Below are 21,119 nucleotides of genomic sequence, written 5' to 3' on the forward strand. Positions count from 1 at the left end.
TTGCCGAGCCCCTCCAAGCATCGGCTGTAATCAGAGTCCAAGATTGCGAGCCCAGTGATGCCACTAAGAGAAAGCAGCTGATGAGACTCACACTAAAGAAAAACCTGTGGACCTCATGTGATTTTTATTCTGCATTTTCAAAATTAAAATACACCTTGCTTGTTAACATCACGATGATAATTTATTGAGGCCCAAAAGGAAAACAGCACTAATGGTAGGATACAGATGATCATGTTTCTGTTAACAGTTCTATTTTCTCTAAGAATCATTTACTGAAGGTCTGGCATGCTGAATGTAGTTGCTGTGCCCAGAGGCCCCCTATGGAGTTTTCAGATGCTCTAGCCAACAGGACTAAAATAGAAACTTTTATCTTTGATATCCAGGTATTGCAATATAATAATTTATCTTTGTATCTCACAAAACTGTGTTTAAATTTTTAGTACCATTTATTTTTAAAGACTTGTTTTTCCTTATGTTTATTAATCTCCAACTTCTTAAACTGATACAAAGCAACAGAATTCTACCAATTCTAATGATCTAGAAGGGGATTTTAATATTTTTCTTATTTTCTAAATATTAGTCTATTTATTCTAGTCGTAGAGAAATATTCTTTAAAAAGAAACTGGGTAAATCTGAGAATCCATCATTACTATGTTCTAAATTCTTGGGACATCATCTTCCTCAGTGAAAAACCTGTTCATGGTGAATACTTTCTTAAAATGAAAGTTATCAGTGTATTTCCAATAAAGCAAATCTTTATAACAATAAACTGCAAATAATTTTAGATTTATTTATACTAGATAAAAAATTTTATAATTAACAATATTAGCAAATTGAGCTTAACAAACAAGGGCAGTGGTATTTTTCACATGCACAAGTAAATATTCATTATTCGCTGGCATTTTAAATATTTTAATACATAGATATATGCATATGTATATATGTTACTGGCAAATCCTTATAAATTTATACTGTAGACTTCTTTTTTGTACACATATTTTCAAACAATCCTGATTTTCTCCAGCATCTTGGAGATGCTAAAAATAGGAATTTAAAATTTCTTGAATATTTATCCTACATCATATGCAAAAGACACAAAATGAAATAACGACATCTATAGATTGTTGCAATTATGTATGTATATATATGTATATTGCTGTGTATCTTGTATATTAATTCCCTTCTTGTATTCTATAGAAAAAATTAAATGGATTAAGGGTGTTTACGAAAGAACCATTCTAAATCTTCAGGGACAGGTGCCAAGAACAAGAGGCATTAACAAATCTGTATTAGTTTTTTGAGGCTGCCATAATAAATTACCATATACTTGATGGCTTAAAGCAAAGAAATGAAAAAAAAAAGAAAGAAAGGAAAGGAAATGTATTCTTTCACAATTCTGAAGGCTAGAATTCTGAAATGTGACACGGCCACACTCCACTCCATCTAAGGCTCTAGGGGGAAATCTGTTCCTGGCCTCTTCCAGCTTAAGGTGGATATATGCATCCCTTGATTTGTGGGCACATCACTCCAGTCTCTGCCTCTGTTATCATACTGGCTCCTTCTTTTCCCTTGGTCTCAAATCCCCCTCTCTACCTTTTCCTTAGAAGGATACCCGTCACTGAATTTAGGGCCCACCCAGATAATCTTCGTATCAAAATCCTTAATTCAATTACATTTGCTACTATGGGCTGAAGTGTGTTTCCACAATATTCATATGTTGAAGGCCTAATCCCCAGTACCATAGAATATAGTCCTATTTAGAAATGGTCTTTAAAATGGTAATTAGGGATGCCTGGGTGGCTCAGTTGGTTAAGTGGCTGCCTTCAGCTCAGGTCCTGATTCCAGGGTCCTGGGACTGAGTCCCACATCGGGCTCCTTGCTCGCCAGGGAGTCTGCTTCTCCCTGTGTCCCTCCCCCTGCTTGTGCTCTTCCTCATGCTGTCTCTCTCTCTCTGACAAATGCATTAAAAAAAACATTTTTTAAATGGTAATTAAAGTAAAATAAGGCCATATATTTGGGCCCTAATATAATCTGACTGAAGTCCTTATCAGAAGAGGAAATTTGTAAACACAGAGAGGCACTAAGGAGGCACACATAGCAAAGAAAGATCATCTCTAAGCCAAGAGGCCATCCACAAGCCAAGGAGGATGGACTCATAAGAGACTACATTTGCTGACACCTCAGTCTTGGACTTTTAGCCTCCAAAACTGTAAGAAGATGAACATGTGTATTTGAAGTCATCCAATCTGTGGCATTTTGTTATGGTAGACCTAGCAAACTAATAAATCTACAAAGACCCTTTTTTCCAAAGAAGGTAGGGAACTCTACAAGTTCTGGGGAAGGCCACCATCTAACTCACTACTTTATATAACTATTCTTTATGCTGAAAATGTCCTAGCATGAACAACGTGATGAATAACTATGGAAAATATGAGTATATAATGACTGCATTATAAACACAGAGATATTTACTATCACTTAAAGTCAATGACCACAATGTCAAATAAAAAGTCAATGTTGAAACAATGCAACGTATTTTTGGCATTAAAATGTTTGGCTATAAAACTGTGCTTTAATTATTAGGAATATTTTCAACATTACAAAAACTAATATATACCTTTTTTTTCATGAATATGGCATAGCTAAAAGCAGTTATCTGTTATAGTCTAATGATAGCATATAAAGATTGCATTCTGTTTGCAATACTGCTGTAGAATTGGAAGGTGATAATATGAAAAAAAATGCAACCTTTAGTCTCATGTAGCTCACAAAATGGCGTGGGACACATTTAGTAAAGTGATAGAAGCAATTACTTTTAATTCATTCCTGTGATACGGTAAGCAAATGAAGACACTGAACAAAAGCTAGACCTTAAGATTGGGAACTATGATTATCACTATCATCTTCAATTTACAGATAACGAAAATGAGGTATAGAAAAGGCAAGTCAAACACATCTATCACTAAGTCCCTGTTTTTTGTTTGTTTGTTTTGTTTTGTTTTTTCTTAATTGTTTTTCATTATTACACCAAGGTTTGAAAAGTGCTGTAAAGGTGTTTTGCAGAGTAGACTGGGGAGAATTCTAATACCTGTGTCAGCTCAAGGCAAACCAATGGGGGAAATTTCACTTTGACATCTTAGCCTAACAATTAATGAAGTCTGTGCTCGCAAACATTTAGGGAATGTGAAATGAAGCTGTTCCCAAGATAAGGCATCAGCATGTGGCAGGACTTGCTTTTAGAAATGCCTTGCTTGATCAGAGTTTGGAAGGGGGACATACGTGTTTCTCTGTTAGAGGAATACAGACCTTAGATGAGATGACAATAAGCTGAGGTCTGGAGTGAGCTGAGTTTAAGGAAACACTGCTATAAAAGCTCTTGCCAGGTATACCAATACCAAATTGTGGTGCCACTTTCCTGCTAATACCCTACACCGATTGAGGGAAAGAAAATAAGTCATAACAAAGAGCACTGAAAAGAATCTCAGTGCATTCACACACACACACGCACACACACAAATTCCCCCAAACTGACAACTGTCTTCAAAGGATATCCTCTAACGCTTGGAAGCAACTAAAAAGAGCTCATCTAAAAGGAGCTCATCTTTATGCTATCAACATTTTCCTAAGTCATACTGAATGACACAAAAGTCTCACCTGATTTAAAATATTCTATAGGCACTTTAAAGTACTAACATTTTTAAAAAAGTATTCTATGATGTGAAATGTCACATTATAAAAAAGTATCTGTTTTCCCAAAGTTCTAATTTTATAAATGATTTTTTTAAAGTAAGATCATTTTTAAATATTCTGGCATATACAGTCCTATTTTTAGAACAATACTGGTAGTGGAATGTTCTATCTTTTGAATTTTACTATACAAGCATCATGTTTTACCCACATTTTAAGACAGGTTCACAAAACTTTAACTTGTTAATTGCATTTTCCTAAAATTGTTACAAATTAATAACGTACTTTATACATGATGACCATGTACTTGAGGATGATTTTGTAGCAGAAATAACAAATTGAGTATTTATGAATAATTAATGCTGCAGTCACAGAATTGATTAGTGTAGTCCATGTGATCTAACCAGGTCTCTCCCCTCAAGCTACACAAAGTAAGTGTACTTCCCCGCTTCCTTGAAATCACATATGGGTCTGTGACCTATTTGGGTTATGATAAGTGGAAATTCTGGAATAAAATTTAAAGGACAAAACCCAATTCAACCCATTTACTTGTTCCCTTTGCCACAGAAATTGTGCATGTCCCAGATATGGCTGCTGCTTCAGACTTAGAGTAAAGAACATGTGGTATAGACTGGTGATAGAAGTGTAATGAGATAGGAAAGCCAACATAATTTTTTATTATTATCATCATGCTTACTATATCTTGTCATTTCAATCTGTACTTTTTAATAGACTTCACTCTAAGATTATTGGATTATAAATGAAACCAGTGCAATGTTGTACAAAAGCACATTAAAAAATCCCAATTTATATGCAAAATGATGGGTGGATTTTACAAATATAATCTGGCAAGACATATCATAATACATAGAATGTAGTTTGACTTACATTATAAAATCAGGTAAGAATTTAGGGACATACATCTAAGGCTTAAAAATATGAAGGAGATGATTACTGAAGGTAGGGTAGTAGCTATCTCTAAAGATTACACCCTGGGAGCAACATGCATATATTTTTTTAAACTTTTATTTATCTATTTGAGAGAGAGGAGAGAGAGAGAGAACATGAGCGGAATGAAGGGTAGTGGGAGAAGCTGACTCCCTGCTCAGTGGGGAGCCCAATGCTAGGCTCCAGTTTGGGATTCCAGGATCTTGACCTGAGCAGAAGGTAGGCACTTAACCCACTTAACCACCCAGTTGCCCCAACATACAAATGTTTCCACAGTGCTGACAGAGTTCTCTTCTTATAGGGTTCTCCAGTGCACAGTGTTTACATGGGTGATCCTTTAAAAAATATTAATTATGGTGCAAATTTCTGCTTTATGTACTTGTCTCTGTTTTATATTCTGTAACAATATGTTTTCGTAAAAATAGACATTTATCTATGCTGATCATACAAAACTAAATCTGTGTTTATTCTATAAAGAACCTTCCAGGGGCACCTGGGTGGCTAAGTCTTTAAGCATCTGTCTTTGGCTCAGGTCATGATCCCAGTCCTGAGATGGAGCCATAAGTCAGGCTCCCTGCTCAGAGGCAGGAAGCCTGCTTCTCCCTCTCCCACTCCCCATTGCTTGTGTTCCCTCTCTCTCTCTCTCTCTCTCTCTGTCAAATAAATAAATAAATAAAATCTTTAAAAAAAAAGAGACTTCGTTACAATCTTTAGCAATGTTTATGGACTTTAATAATAACCTGTTTTAATATGTACAGGGACTCTGTTAAATCTAACATTAGAATATTGAACTTTTTTTTCCTCTCATTCAATATGCACACATATATTATAAATGGAAGTTGTAACAGAGATATGGAAATACCTCCTGCAATAGACAGAAAAATCCCCCCTCCCCCGAAGATGTGCATTTTTAATCTCTCGAACCCATGAATTTCATTTTGTTTTGTTTTAAGATTTTATTTATTTATTTGACAGAGAGAGACACAGTGAGTGAGGGAGCACAAGCAGGGGGAGTGGCAGAGGGAGCACAAGCAGGGGGAGTGGGAGAGGGAGAAGCAGGCTTCCCACTGAGCAGGGAGCCCAGTGCAGGGCTCCATCCCAGGACCCTGGGAACATGACCTGAGCTTAAGGCAGAAGCTTAACCACTGAGCCACCCAGGCGCCCCTGGAATCCATGAATTTGTTAATTTACATGTGGGGGGTGTACTTTGCTGATGGGATTATGTTAGGATTTGAAATGAGATGGGAAGATTACTGGGGATTATTTTTGTGGATCCACTGTGACCACAAGGGGCTTTGTAAGGGAAAGAGGATGGTGGAGGAGTCAGAGACCATGTGACTAACCAAAGGTTAGAGCAAAAGAGAGAATCAGAGAAAGACCAAGAGTGACTGACCGAGAGCAAGAGAGAAGGATTTGAAGACTCCACACAGATGGCTCTAAAGACAGAAGCGGCTGTGAGCAAATGCATGTAGGTAGCTTCTAGAAACTACTAAAGATAAAGAAAAGGATTCTTCACTACAGCCTTGAGAAGGAAAATATGCCAATACCTAGATTTTAGTTCCTTATGATTAATTTCAAAATTCCAACTTCCAGCATCTTTAGAATGATACACTTGTGTTGTTTTAAACTACTAATTTATGCCCATGTTGTTACAGTATTGATAGGAAACTAATATACCTACATACCCATTTACATTGATATATATTTTACATTTTTCACTTTTATATGTTCAGATCCTGCACAAGATCTTGCACATAGTGGGAGTTCAATATATATTGAAATAAATGAATGAAATATAAGAGATGAAATGAATATCAAGGAAAGAAAAAGAGAAAGAAAAATTAGGCGAAGTTACTACAGGAGATAACATCTTTAATGCTACAAGCATATTTTAAGTGGTAATTTTTATTACATTTATTTTTAAGTTAAAAGCTTCTGAATGAAATATAAACTGAATATGTGAATATAAATATAAACTGAATATAAATTAATGTTTGTTTTTCATACAGCACTGTTACATAGGTAATTCATCTATATATATAGAATTGCAGTAATAACAGATCTCTAATTAGAGAAAATATGACATAATTCTACACAGATTATACATCAATACACAATTTTTATTTTTTTCTAATTTTCTAATTTTATTTTTAGAGAGTGTGTGTATGTGCATGTACACATTCACGTGCAAGTGGGGGTGGGGAGGTGCAGAGGAGGAGAGAGATAATCCCAAGCAGGCTCCACACCCAGTGCAGAGCCAGATGTGGGCCTCAATTCCACAACCATGAGAGCATGACCCTAGCTGGAATCAAGAGTCGGACAACCAACCAAATGAGCCACCCACGTGCCCCACAATACATAATTTTTAAAAGAGTAGAGCATAAAAACTGATATGGAGATATATATATATATATATATATACATATATATATATATATATATATGTATATATATATATATATAGAGAGAGAGAGAGTATTTTATATACTCTAGTTATAAAGTTACTATTCTGCTTTTGTCAAATAATATTCCATGCCATGGATATACCACATTTTATTTATTCACTCATGCACTGATGGACATTTGAGTTGTTTACACTTTTTGACTATCATAAGTAATGTAACAAAAAAGAATAAAGTAGTGATGGTTAATATGCAGAGAAGTCAATTGCTTTCCTACACACCAGCAATGAACAAATTGAATCTGAAATAAAAAATACAATACCATTTTCATTAACATACCCCAAAATGCAATACTTAGGTATAAATCTAAATAAATAGGTGCAAAATCTTTAGGAAGAAAACTATAAAACTCTAATGACTTAAAAAAAAAAAGACAAAAACCAGTTTTAGAGATAGTCCATGTTCATGGATAGGAAGCCTCTATATTGTCAAGGTATCATTTCTTTCCAACTTGATCTATAAATTCAGTGCAAAACCCCCAGCAAGTTATTCTGTGGATATTGACAAACTGATTCTGATGTTTATACAGAAAGTTAAAAGACCCAGAACAGCCAATACAATTTTAAAGGAGAAGGACAAAGTTAGAGAATTGACACTACCCTCTTTGAGTCTTAATATAAAGCTATAGTAATCAACATTTGCTGATATAGTTAGTATCAGCAAAAAAAAAAAAAAAAAAAAAGAGAGAGAGACAAATAGATCACTGAAACAGTACAGAATGCTTAGAAATAGATCAACATAAGCACAGCCAATTGTTCTTTGACACAGAAGCAAAGGTAATACCATGGTGCAAAGGATTATCTTTTCAATTGGACATACACACAAATGCACACAAATCTAGATATAGACTTCAAATCCTGTACAAAAATTAACCCAAGATGGATCATGGACCTAGGTAAAAATGCAAAACTATAAAACTCCTAAGTTAACATAGGAGAAAATCTAGATGACCTTGAGTATAGTGATGCTTTTTGGATATAACATCAAAGTCATGATCTGTGGTAGTGGGGGGGACTAACAGGCTGGGTTTCATTTAAATTATAAACAATTGTTCTGTCAATGATACTGTCAGAAGAATGAGAAGACAAGCCACAGAGAGGGAGAAAATATTTGCAAAAGACAAGATTAACAAAAGATTGTGATCCAAAACATAGAAAGTGTTCCTAAAACTCAAAAATAAGTAAACAAACAACCAGACTAAAAAGTGGGCTAAAAACCTTAATGGGCACCTCATGAAAGAAGACATACAAATGGAAAATAAGCATTTGAAAAGATACTCCTCACCACATGTCATCTGGGGAAGGCAAATTAAAAAATTAAAGAAATTAAAGAAAGATACTACCCATATATATCACAACAGTTAAAATCTGTAGCACTGACAACAACAAACACTAGCAAGGATGTGAACCAACAGGAACTGCTATACATGGCTGGCAGGAACGCAAAACGATACAGCCACTTCGAAAGAGAGTTTGGTGATTTCCTATAAAACCAAACAGACTATTACCAAAGGATCCAGCAATTGTGCTCCTTGATATGGACCACCCAAAATTAATCCTTATGTCCACAAAAAAACAAAAAACAAAAACAAAAACAAAACTTCACACTGATGTTTATAGCAGCTTTATTCATAACTGCCAAAACTTGGAAGCAACCAAAGTGCCCTTCAGTAGGTAAATGGATGAATAAACTATAGTATATCCAGAAAATGGAACATCACTCAGCATTAAAAAAAATTAGCTGTCAAGTCATGAACTGTCACAGAGAAATCTTAAAATCCATATTATTAACTGAAACAGACCAGTTTGAAAAGACTACATATTGTATGATTCCAACTATGTAAAATTTTGGAAAAGGCAAAAGTATGGGCACAGTAAAAAGATAAGCAGTTGCCAGGGGTTGGGACTAAGAGGAGGAATAAACAGGACAGAGGGCAGTGAAGCCTCTCTGTATGATATTATAATGATGAATACATGTCATTATATGTCTGTCCAAATCCACACAATGTACAGCACCACAGAATGTACAGCACCAAGAATGAATGCTAAGATAAATTACAGGCTTTGGATGATAATGATGTAGCAGTGTAGGTTCAGCTGTTGTAACAAATGTACCACTGTGGTAGGTGATGTTGATGATGGGGTTGGCTATCTATGTGTGCAGCCAGGGAAAAAGGGATATTCTCTATACTTTCCTCTCTTTAAAATGGCTCTAAGAAAAACATGCCTTTGAAAGAACATGTTTTCAACAGTTTTGATTTAATTAGTTAATGTGTTTAAAGAATACCACAATAGCTTGTAAGTTACATAAAATTAAAGTTATAGTACAGAGTAAGCAAGTAAAATTAAAGTTTTTCTTCACCTATGGGTAGTATTCAATGGCAATGATGTTTTACCATGTCAAATCAGTTAATATTGGGGCACCTGGGTGGCTCAGTGGGTTAAAGCCTCTGCCTTCAGCTCAGGTCATGATCCCAGGGGCCTGGGATCAAGCCCCGCGTCGGGCTTTCCACTCAGTGGGAAGCCTGCTTCCCTTCCTCTCTCTCTGCCTGCCTCTCTGCCTACTTGTGATCTCTGTCTGTCAAGTAAATAAATAAAAATCTTAAAAAAAAAAAATCAGTTAATATTTAAACATATTAACTAATTTCTACTGACTATCCCCCAGAGGTTATCAAGTAATATTTGGGATTAGTTATAATTATATATGCTTCTTTTTCATATAATGAGGTTGAGGCTTTTATATACATCAATCTTAAAAAAAAATTACGAGTGACAATTACACAGCCCAATAAGAGTTTGGGATATACCTTATTCCACAATTTAGATGGCTGGTCAATATTGACTAAAAACACCCTAAAATAAGAGGTATTCCACTAAATATTTTATTAAGTGTCTTTAATTAAGTGTCTTTTGAAAATATTTATTCCCCACAATGAACAGGATAACTTTTGCATAATTTCCAGTTGTATAAAACACTGAGTTACAAAGTGCTCACTCCTGGCAAATTATTATGCTAGCATTATTCCATAGAGCACAAAATTGTAAGAAATAACCCAAGAGACATTTTGTGCAATTTTCTGGTTTAAAACATAATTAGACCATATTAACTATTTTAATGTTTTATTTTACATATTCATTTTTTTGTTTCTTCATTGTTGAACATCTTTATAAGTGTGCATATCTGACACAATAATTTAGAAAGTGTAGAGAGGTCCATTCTAACAAAACACATTCATTATTCTGAAGACATTGGTTTCATATTCTTGTTAAATGAAATTATATTCTGGGGTGCATGGGTAGCTCAGTCAATTATAAGTGTCTGGTTCTTGATTTCGGCTCAGGCCATGACCTTGGAATCGTGGGATGGAGTCCTGGGACAGGCTCTACACTTAGGGCTCTGTTCCCCTCTCCTTCTGCCCCTCCCACCTCTAAAATAATAAATAATATAAATATCTAATAGATATATGATAGATAATATTCCTTTAAAATAATAAAATAAATCTTTAATAGATAGATGATAGATAGATAGATAGATAGATAATACTCCTTTAAATCTCAGGCAAAAGTTCATTTATTCTTGTACAATGATTAGATTTTCTAAGTCTAAAATCCACCTTGCATTTCCCAAACCAGGACTATAGAAGCTACATAGCTGATTCTTGTTAAAAACTGTATATTCATCATAAAATATAAAATATATTTTACCATACTTTTGATAATTTCTTATGTTAAATTTTCTACTGCCTGCAGAATTAATAGGCAACTTAAAAATTTAAAAGACAAGTTAAATTGTTATTTCAACCTTCTGGTTTGCTCTAACTAAATTAATAAGGTGTTTGGTAAAGAAAACTATATGGTAACTGATCTAAATTATTTTCACTCTACCAATTTTAAAAGATGGTTAAAATTGTGACATACAGATTCATGTGATCAACGAATCTGCAATAAACAGCATATGCAAATTCATGTTTTAAAATCTATCTACTGGGGGCGCCTGGGTGGCTCAGTGGGTTAAGCCTCTGCCTTCGGCTCAGGTCATGATCTCAGGGTCCTGGGATCAAGCCCCACATTGGGCTCTCTGCTCAGCGGGGAGCCTGCTTCCCCCTCTCTCTCTGCCTGCCTCTCTGCCTACTTGTGATCTCTCTCTCTGTCAAATAAATAAATAAAATCTTTAAAAAAAAATAAAATATATCTACTGGGCGCCTGGGTGGCTCAGTTCGTTAGGCAACTGCCTTCAGCTTAGGTCATGACCCCGGAGTCCTGGGATCAAGTCCGACATCAGGCTCCCAGCTCCATGGGGAGTCTGCTTCTCCCTCTGACCTCCCCTCTCATGCTCTCCCACTCTGTCTCTCTTTCAAATAAATAAATTTAAAAAATTAAAAAAAATTAAATCTATCTATCTGCAAAACAGATGACTGCTATTCAAGAAGCAATTTAGGTACATCTTATAATTTAGTATTGGTTACACATATTTGCAGCATTTGCTGCATTTATTTTAAATCATTTCTATCCCTTATTCTTTGGTTATTTTTATTTTGGTCTTGCACATCCATAAAATATTGAAGTGTCCTTAGTCCCCTTAACATTTCCTTCTTATTTCCTGTATCGTTTATTGTACAATTTTGGTTCAATTTTGTACAGTAATAATTATGTTCTTCACCATCTCAAAGGCTAGATTTCATTTAGCTATTGATCTTCTGTTTCATTACTATATTTCTATGTCAAACCACTTTTTATCTTGAGATATGCTTTCAATTCATTTTTCCTTCTTGTCTTAGAAAAATCCAAGTATTTCATATTTATTTTGTATTTCATCCAGAATCAAATCAAATGTTTAAAAAGTGGGTGCCTGGGTGGCTCAGATGGTTAAACATCTGCCTTCAGCTAGGGTCATGATCCCAGAGTCCTGGAATCTAGCCCCTAATTGGGCTCCCTGCTCAGCAGGGAGCCTGCTTCTCCCTCTCCCTCTGCTTACCCCGCTTGTGTGCTCTATCTCTCTCTCTGTCAAATGAATAAAATCTTAAAAAAAAAAACAAAACGCAAATGTTTAAAAAGCATCTCTATATCATCATACACTAATTTTGCTCTGTTTCTACAGGATTTTATAAATTTCAAATTTTGCATGTGGAAATATAGAATTCTCAACTTTTCTCTTCTTTCATCCTTTATTTTTCATGTATCAGCTGTTAATTAAAAAGAGATCTTGTGGGATGCCTCAGAGGCTCAGTGGGTTACACCTCTGTCTTTGGCTCAGGTCATGATCTCAGGGTCCTGGGATTGAGCCTAATCTTGGGCTCTCTGCTCAGCAGGGAGCCTGCTTCCCTCTCCCTCTCTGCCTGCCTCTCTGCCTACTTGTGATCTCTTTCTGTGTCAAGTAAATAAAATCTTAAAAAAAAGAGACAGAGAGATCTTGATCTTTTCAGTACATGTTATATGAAGAGTTCATTGCATCAGTCACCCCATCTCTCAATTTGCATACTGATGAATTTTCCCTATCAGATGTTAACTTGGAAGTCATGGTGACATGTATAATACTTAGATAATTCTCCTGTGAATACCAGGCATGCATCAATTTCAATTCTGAACTAAAGACTGTACCTTACTCTTACGGCCTTGTCCCTGAAATATAAGAAAAGTAATTATTCCTGCACAAATCTGATTCACTCTGTATTTCTTCTTTAACCAACACAATAAGCAAAGCCAGTAGTATTCACTGTCTACTATTCACAGTATATTTTCTGTCTGATTTCATCATCTTTAAAATTCATATCCCAGATGTAGTAGGCAGTAGTATGGTGACACCACTTCACTCCTGGCATACTGTTCTTTTTCTGACTGAAAAGAAATGATAGGTAGTAACATGGGATGGCAAACATACCACACTTGCCATCACAAAATGCCGATCCCATCTGTGAGCTGAATGCCAGCCAAGTTTCCAGTTGTTAATATCACTGCACATTCTCTAAGTAGAGTTTGGACAGTTTATTACAAAATATATATGTTTAGATACAAATACAGATATATTTAATATAAATGTGTTTATGTAAAAATATAATCAATTACTTGAACATACTCACAAATGTTTCACTTTGGCCTTCTTCTTCTACTTGAGGATGTCTGTTTTCTGATATTTATTTGTAAATATACATTAAAGTATTCAATTTACTGAATACTTATTATTTGTGTAATAATTTCCTTAAGGGTCAGGTCAAAACTAGTTATAGACAAAACAAAATCATGTAAAAATTATAAGGTTGATGTACTTATATATCAATGACTGATTTTTATTTTTTTTTATAATGGGGAAATATAGATGAAATACTGAGTAAAGATGTATATGTATTATTATTTTTTGAAAGTTCTTACACTGAAATATTTGAAGCAGTAAAATTTAGCTGCAGTTTTTTTTTTTTTTTTAAGATTTTATTTACTTATTGAGAGAGAGAAAGAGAGAAAGAGAAAGCACCAGTGTAGAGGGGGAGGGGCAAAGAGAGAGGCAGAGGGACAAAAAGACTCCCTGCTAAGGGACAAGTCCAATGTGGGGTTCGATCCCAGGACCTGAGCTGAAGTTAGATACTTAACTGACCAAGCCACCCAGGTGCCGTGCCCCTAGTTGCAGTTTTTTTTTTTTTTTTTAAAGATTTAAGTAATTTATTTATTTGACAGAGAGATCACAAAGAGGCAGAGAGGTGGGCAGAGAGAGAGGAGGAAGCAGGCTCCCCGCTGAGCAGAGTGCCCGATGCGGGACTCGATCCCAGGACCCTGGGATCATGACCTGAGCCAAAGGTAGAGGCTCTAACCCACTGAGCCACCCAGGCGCCCCTGCAGTTTTTTTGATATACATTTTGTTTGTTTGTTTCTGGAAAGGAAGAGTGCCATTATGCTGAGGATTAAGATGTTTGTTTGAGGGCACCTGGGTGGTTCAGATGGTTAAGCATCTGCCTTCAGCTCAGGTCATAATCCCAGGGTTCAGGGATTGAGTCCCACATCAGGCTCCCTGCTCCTTGGGGAACCTGCTTCTCCCTCTGCCTCTCTCTCTCTCTCATGAATAAATAAATAAAATAAATACATTCTTAAAATTTAAAAAAAAATGTTTCTTTGAATTTACAAAATAAGACAATGACTTTTAATGTGCCTGCATATACCAGTTAGAAAAATAACCCTGGAAATATAAAAATACATTGGATTTTTTTTTCAATATGACTACTTAGCAAAAAAATGGTATTTTATTTAATTGCTAATATTTCTATTATGAGGTCATTAATTTTTATAAAGCTTATATATACATAAGATATATATAGTAAGATTTTTCATGATAAGAGGACCTTCTCTTTTCATAGAGGTGCCAGTGAAATTTCACTTTCCTAAGATTAAGTGGGCTTCAACAAATACATCAAATATATGGTTGTCCACAAATAATATACAAATAAAACTACAATCCACATGTATGCATGCATACCCCACATAAAACATGCATATGGGGCTTACTAAAGATATTTAATAATATCCTTATATTTTGGTTATTATGTAACTAATACAAATATAAACATATAGAACAAAGAATAAAAAATCATCTCTTGTATTTAAAGTATATGTATATGTGTGTGTAAGCATATGTGCATACGTATGTTTAGCCCTAATGAATAAGCAAATCTATTTGGAAGTACAATCTGAGAAGGTACCATAATAATTTAAAAACTATTTTCATTAGGTTACATTAACTCAAAGAAAATTTTTCTCCATATTTTTAATGTTCCATGACAACATGACAAATGAATCTCAAATCTGACCTCATCTTTTCATAGCACTTACCCCAGTCAAAGTTCCCTCACTAAACACTGTCAAAGGCAATTATTTCATTATGTTTTGCTAAGAAAAACACCCTTTATAAATGAGACTAATAGAACATTCTGATTAATAAACATAATTGGATGTGGCCAATTTTTGAAAGCATGTTAGCTAACATTACAGTATTAGTAGAAGCTTAGAGATTCTCTGGCACAAACAGAGTAAGTGCTAAAGGAAAAGCTTTACAGACAATTTTTTGTTGTTGGGTAAATTTGATACACCAGAGAAGAAAAAAAATGAAGTGTTTGCTTATCTCTTTTTCCATCATTTCTTTCTATCAAATCTGAAAATTAATGAAATATGAAGTTCATTCAAGTTCAATTTAGAGACTATTGTGCTGTGCTGATTTCATGCCAGTTCAACAATTCTGGAAAACCAGATTTGTTTGGAGTCTAAGGGGTTCATTCACAAAGAATAGAATATGTGGTTTCTGCTTTAGCTGAAATAGCTTGATTTTTCAAAAAAAAATTATTATCTCCATGCAGAAATTTCAAAGTGGATTTCCACAAAGCAGTCAGATTAACTAAATCCCACACCAGGGTGGGATATAGTTGAAGGAAGATCCTGTGTAGAGAAATAGTAAGAATTCACTGGGAAGTAATTGCACAGTAGGTCCTATACAAAGGTGGTTAAACAGCCATAAATGTGACATTACTAAATGTGGTATTTAAAGAAGATGTAGAGTAATACTAAATTATATATATTTCTGTCATAGATACACAATAGATATAAATAACCTAAGGAGCATAGTTAATAGAGATAGGTAATGAAACAATTACAAAGTGAGGGTTTTTGAGTATTTATTATCTCTTTTTACAGATTTATTTATTTATGGGGGGGTGCAGAGGGAGAGGGAGAATCCCAAGCAGACTCCCTGCTAAGCTCAGAGTCCATCACTGGGCTCGACCCCATAATCCCAAGATCAGAAGTCAGACCTTTAAGAGATGGCCAAGTGTACACCCCATGCTTTCTCTCATGGAGAAAATGCCCAAAGTATCCCCAAGTTGTCTCCATTTAACTGGCTTTGAGCATCAAAGACATTCTGGCTATAAAGTAACCTGTGTGTCCGGGAGTACTTTTTATGAGCTCTGCCTAGCAACTATGACTGTTGGAGGGAATTGGTAAAGGCTCCTGCAAGATTTCATCCTCTAGCTTTACATTCTTTTTCCCAAGGTAAAAATGGTGACATTAATAACTCACTAGGACCATTCATAAGAGAAGTAGGATTGAGTTTTATTCTTAATTCTAATAGGATGGCTGCAGAACTAGGGTAGGAACTTGGGTAACTGAAGGAATGGTATCATACCCGTGAAAGAAAGCCTAGAGGAAGAAAAAAATGTCCTTAAAATAACTACAATATGTAAGTTTTAAACCACTTGTTAGGTATGGTTCATGGCTCAGAAATTCAATGCAATGGGTTTATGTAAGTTTCAAGGTTGTTTGTGAGCATAAGGTTCTTCCTTAATTCTATGTCTCCATGATATCTTAGTCTTTCTATTATTCTAGTTCAATTAGCAAACATAACCTTCTAAAATTGATGATTAGTTACTATTTTAGAAACTTACACTAAGTCCTGAAAGGCCAAAGTATCTCAGGTGAGTAACAAAGTAATAAATGCTGTTTGATATTGCTGTCTTTATGTAAGCCAGACAAAATCCAAGTTGTCTAATGGTGTGTGCAGATAGTGTTAACTTTAAGTATCTTACAAGAATTCACTATAATTTCACTGTAAATGATTGAAGGACATTGTGTTAAACAGCATAAGTTTGGGCAACATAACCTGGTGTGCCACTTTTTGGGTAATCATTGCCCCTACATTTGCCAAAGGTAATCAACTCGAATGCAATTTGAAAATAATCAGGAATGAATTTAATTTTTTTTTAAGATTTTACTTACTTATTTAAGAGAGGAATAGAGAGACAGAGAAATCACAAGTGGAGAGAGGAGCAGAGGAAGAGGGAGAAGCAGACTCCCCACTGAGCAGAGACCCCCCTACGCAGGGCTGGATTCCAGGGCCCTGAGATCATGACCTGAGCCAAATGCAGATGCTTAACCGACTGAGCCACCCAGGTGCCCCAGGAATGACTTTAAATGTGATCTCTCTCTGTGCCTCTGATTCATCATCTTTAAGATGGGATAACAATGCCATCTAAATTATAATGTTGTTGTAAAGAATAACTAAGGTGATTAATAAAAAAAACAATATATTTTAGCTCTTCTAATTTACTTATTTCATCATATAGAGAAAAACAGGTTATTTGCAACACCCATCATAGATATTTGCCCAAAAAATAGGACTAGATAAAAATATTCCAAGACATTCACCACATCATGCAACAGCACTTGAGGTTAAATTTAGTAACTAGTGTGTTATAATCCTAGGTGGTGGAGTGAAAAAAGAAGAAAAAAATCAAACAGGTCTTAAAGGTAGACAAATGTAGACACCATTTACTGTTTATTTTTTAAATAGACATTTTGAAGTAGTTTTAAGTTCATAGCAATATTGAGCAAAGGGTACAGTGATTTCCCAAATGTTCCCTCTTGCTACGTATGTGTAACATCCCCCATTATGGACATCCACCACCAGAGTGATACATCTGTTATAATTAATGAACTTTGATGAACATATATTGTCACATAATTACCATCCAAAGTCCAAAGTTATTCAGAGTTGAGTTCAGGGCAGGGTTGGTATTGTACATCCTATGAGTTTGGACAATTGTATAATGTATATGTAGATGTATAATATTATGTATCCACCATAATAGTATCATACAGAATACTCCCCTAAAATCCTCTCTGCCCTACCTAGTCATCTCCTCCTCTTTCTTAACACCTAGAACCTACTGATTTTTAGTGTGTCCAAAATTTTGCCTTTTCCAAAGGTCATATATTTGAAAATCATACAATATATTTTTTTCAGGTGAAACAATTTTATTTCACAGTTGTCTTTAAAACCACAAAGACACTATGTTCTTCATGTAAAAACATTAGTATATATAACTATACTTAATAGAAAAAGATTATATAGACCCTCTCAAAGAAAACGCATACCATTATATGGTTTCAGACAAGTTGCTTAGGAAAAACACATCTGGACTGATTCCTAAAACATACCTTAAGGTCACCCTGCATCTTTTGGGTCAAAGTATATATTACTGTCATCAGTATGTGTTCCTGCATTCTTACAGATTTGATAATACACACGTAGACTGGCTTGTAACTTAATGTTCCATCGGCTCATCAGCCTTTTCTGCAGGTTCATCAGCAGGCTGAGCAGACTGTGCCTTTCTCTGTGGTCTTTCTTCAAGACCTCCCAGGAATGGAGATACATCATCATCATCGTAAATTGTAAACTCCAAGTCTTTGCCAACAATTCCAATGGAAACATTCTTCGTAGTCAGGTCCTGTTCTGCTGGAAGTGTCTCTTGTAAGGCAGGTAGACCATGTTTAACCAGTTCATTTAAATTGCACTCCATAAATCCAGACATATGTCTCTCCAAGTTAAGTATGAGCTGATTGAGAATGGGCTCCAATGGACATGACTCTACAGTCAAAATAGTTGGCAAAAGGACAGGTTTGGAAAATGTGAAGGCCCATATCATCATAACCAGCAATAAGCAGTCCAATACATAGGGTCTCCGGCCACATTGTTGGGTTGGTATCTCGGTCTTGCTTCCAATTAGAGATACAAGATGAGACACAGGAAGAGGTCTGTCAAATACAAATCTGGAATCCAAACACTCCTGGCGCATAAAATTACATAACAGTCTGGCATCAGTAGTAAGTCCCACAACTGAGATACCAATATGGTTGTCAACATGGAGAATTATTTTCTGGTGAGCTGCACGCTCTGACTGTGCTCTCTTCAGTGCAACCAACACTGCACGGGTTTTTGATTTCAGACCAACTGTGGCTGAACCTTGCTTGACAGCTTCCATTGCATACTCAGTTTGATGAATCCTTCCCTGAGGGCTCTGTACAGTGACATCATTGTCATACTGCTTGGCAAAACATGGTTCCTGTGCAGATCTGGCTGCAGCCTCCTGCAGAGGTGCAGATTCAGGAAGGTTGCCGAAACTACCGCTATGCCGAAAATCATACAATATTATAGTCTTTTCAGATTGGCTTCTTTCTCTTAGTAATAAAATAACTTTCACTGAATAATATTCCATTTTCTGGACGTACCACAGTTCATTTATCCATTTACCCACTGAAGGGTATTTTGGTTGCTATTAAGTAATGGCAATCATGAATAAAGTTACTATAAACATCTGTGTGCAGGCTTTTGTGTGGACATAAAGTTTCAACACCTTTGTGTAAATACTAAGGAGCACAAGTGCCAAGTCATCGGGTAAGAGTATATTTTGTGTTGTAAGAAATCACCAGACTATATTCCGAAGTGGCTGGAGCATTTTGCATCCCCACCAGCCATGAATGCGAATGTAAAATCCTCCAAATCTTTGCCAGAATTTGGTGGTTGTCAGTGTTCTGGATATTAGCTATTCAACAAAGTGTGTAGTGGTATCTCCTAATTGTTTTATTTGCAAGTCCCTAGTGACATGAGGTTGACCATCTTTTCACATTCTTCTATATGGTCATACATATTCAAATATATTGTTGTTATTATTTGAACAAGCTGTTAACTGTTAGATCAATTAAGAATAAGAAAAATAAATGTTCCATACTCTTCCTTCCTATATGTGGATCTGACTTTCTGATCTATATAATTTTCCTTTTCTCTGTATAATCTCTTTTAACATTTCTTACAAGTCACATTTACTGGCAACTGATTTCCTTAAATTTTTGTTCATATCAGAGTCTTTATTTCTCCTTTACTTTTGAAGGCTACTTTGTATGGTTCAAAATTATATATTTTTTATTTTTTTTCTCTTTCAACACTTTTTTCTTTCATATGTAGCTTATTTTTTATTATTATGTTCACTTAGCCACTGTATAGCACATCATTAGTTTCTGATGTAGTGTTTAATGATTCATTAGTTGCCTATAACACCCAGTGCTCATCACAGCACGTGGCCTCCTTAATACCCACCACTCTGTTACCCCATCCGCCCATGCTCCTCCCCTCTGAAACCCTCAGTTTGTTTTCCTGGGTCCAGAGTCTCTCATGGTTTGTCTCCCTCTCTGATTTCTCCCCCTTCAGATTTCCCTTCTTTCCCCTACGGTCCTCCATGCTATTGCTTCTGTTCCACATATGCATGAAACCATATGACAATTGTCTTTCTCTGCTTGACTTACTTCACTTAGCATAACAACCCCCACACCCTCCAGTTCCATCCATGTCAGTGTAAATGGTGGGTATTCATCCTTCCTAATGGCTGAATAACATTCTATTGTACATATGGACTATGTCTCCTTTATCCATTCATCTATTGAAGGGTATGTTGGCTCCTTCCACAGTTTGGATATTGTGGACATTGCTGCTATGAACATTGGGGTCCATATGCCCCTTCTTTTCACTACATCTGTAACTGTGGTTTAAATACCTAGTAGTGCAATTGCTGGGTAGTAGGTAGCTTTATTTTTAACATCTTGAGGAACCTCCATGCTGTTTTCCAGAGTGGCTGTACCAGCTTGCCTTCCCACCAACAATGTAAGAGGATTCCCCTTTCTCCACATCCTTATCAACATTTGTTGTTTCCTGTTTTGTTATTTTTGCCATTCTTACTGGTGTAAGGGGGTACCACATTGTGGTTCTGATTTGTATTTCCCTGATGGCTAGTGATGTTGAACATTTTATCATGTATCTGTTAGTCATTTGTATATCTTCTTTGGAGAAGTGTATGTTTATGTCTTCTGCCCATTTTTTGACTGGGTTATTTGTTTTTTGAGCATTGATTTTGAGAAGTTCTTTATAGATCCTGAATATCAGCCCTCTGTCTGTAATGTCACGTGCAAATATCTTCCCCCATTTCATGGGTTGCCTCTTAATTTTGTTGACTGTAGGAAATAGTCTTTCAAGACTTTAAATATTTTGTTCCATTGTCTTGTTTGCATGGTTTCTGAGACATCAGATACAATTCTCACCTTTGTTTTTGTATAGGTCAGGCATTTTTTTCTTTCATATTTTTTTCCTTATCTTTGGTTTCTTTGTAGTTTGAATGTGACTTGGTATCATTTTTCTGGCATTTTTCCTGCTAGGTGTCTCTGAGCT

General features: G+C 35.6%; 1 protein-coding gene and 1 pseudogene across 4 annotated transcripts in view; both read right to left on the reverse strand.

Moving 5' to 3' along the window:
- NCAM2 (neural cell adhesion molecule 2) overlaps window positions 1–21,119 on the reverse strand; it is a gene marked incomplete at both ends in the record, with an annotated part of 517,101 nt that overhangs the window by 370,730 nt on the left and 125,252 nt on the right. The window lies entirely within an intron of this gene.
- On the reverse strand, window positions 18,169–20,013 carry LOC308349479 (proteasome subunit alpha type-1-like; annotated as a pseudogene). The gene is made up of 2 exons: window positions 20,009–20,013; window positions 18,169–19,030 (listed from the first exon to the last, which is right to left on the reverse strand). The product of its transcript is annotated as a proteasome subunit alpha type-1-like (transcript).

Source organism: Martes martes (genome assembly GCF_963455335.1).
Source record: "Martes martes genome assembly, chromosome: 1".
NCBI classification, from domain to species: Eukaryota; Metazoa; Chordata; class Mammalia; order Carnivora; family Mustelidae; genus Martes; species Martes martes.